The sequence below is a fragment of the Scyliorhinus torazame genome, chromosome 14 (assembly GCF_047496885.1).
Source record: "Scyliorhinus torazame isolate Kashiwa2021f chromosome 14, sScyTor2.1, whole genome shotgun sequence".
NCBI lineage: Eukaryota > Metazoa > Chordata > Chondrichthyes > Carcharhiniformes > Scyliorhinidae > Scyliorhinus > Scyliorhinus torazame.
In genome coordinates this window covers 16,868,019-16,868,530 of record NC_092720.1, presented here as the reverse complement: position 1 = coordinate 16,868,530, position 512 = coordinate 16,868,019, and positions in this window count along the sequence as shown.

Genomic DNA, 512 nt, shown 5'->3' with positions numbered 1-512 from the left:
CATGGTTTTCCCGGCGGCACAGGGTGGCTTCAATGGGAATTCTGATTGACAAGAAGTGGAGAATCCCGACACCAGTGATCAACGCCCTGTCAAGAATAGGTGCCTGGGAAGTGGGACAATCCCGTCCATGCTCTAAGCTCTTCTTTCCACAGATGCTGCCGAACATGTTTGGTGTTTAGTGCATTTTCCGGGTTTGCTTCAGATCTCCAACAGCTGCCTTTTCTTTGCGTTCAATTATTTAACCATTTAAAAGTTTTGAGCTTGGGTGTATATTTTAAGGACTAAGTTTACTCCAGTTAGACTATCCAACACAGGGCCTGAAGTCAGTGAGATTCCAGCCAGATGCACCAATTAGTTCATCGATCTTTTTCACCACAATTTTGAGCAACAAAATTTAGCATCTTGTCATGCTCAGCGTGGAAGCAGAATTCTGAGATGCAGAAGGATCTGGGTGTTCCAGTGCATGAGTCACAAAAAAAATATTATGCAGGTACAGCAAGTAATCAAGAAGG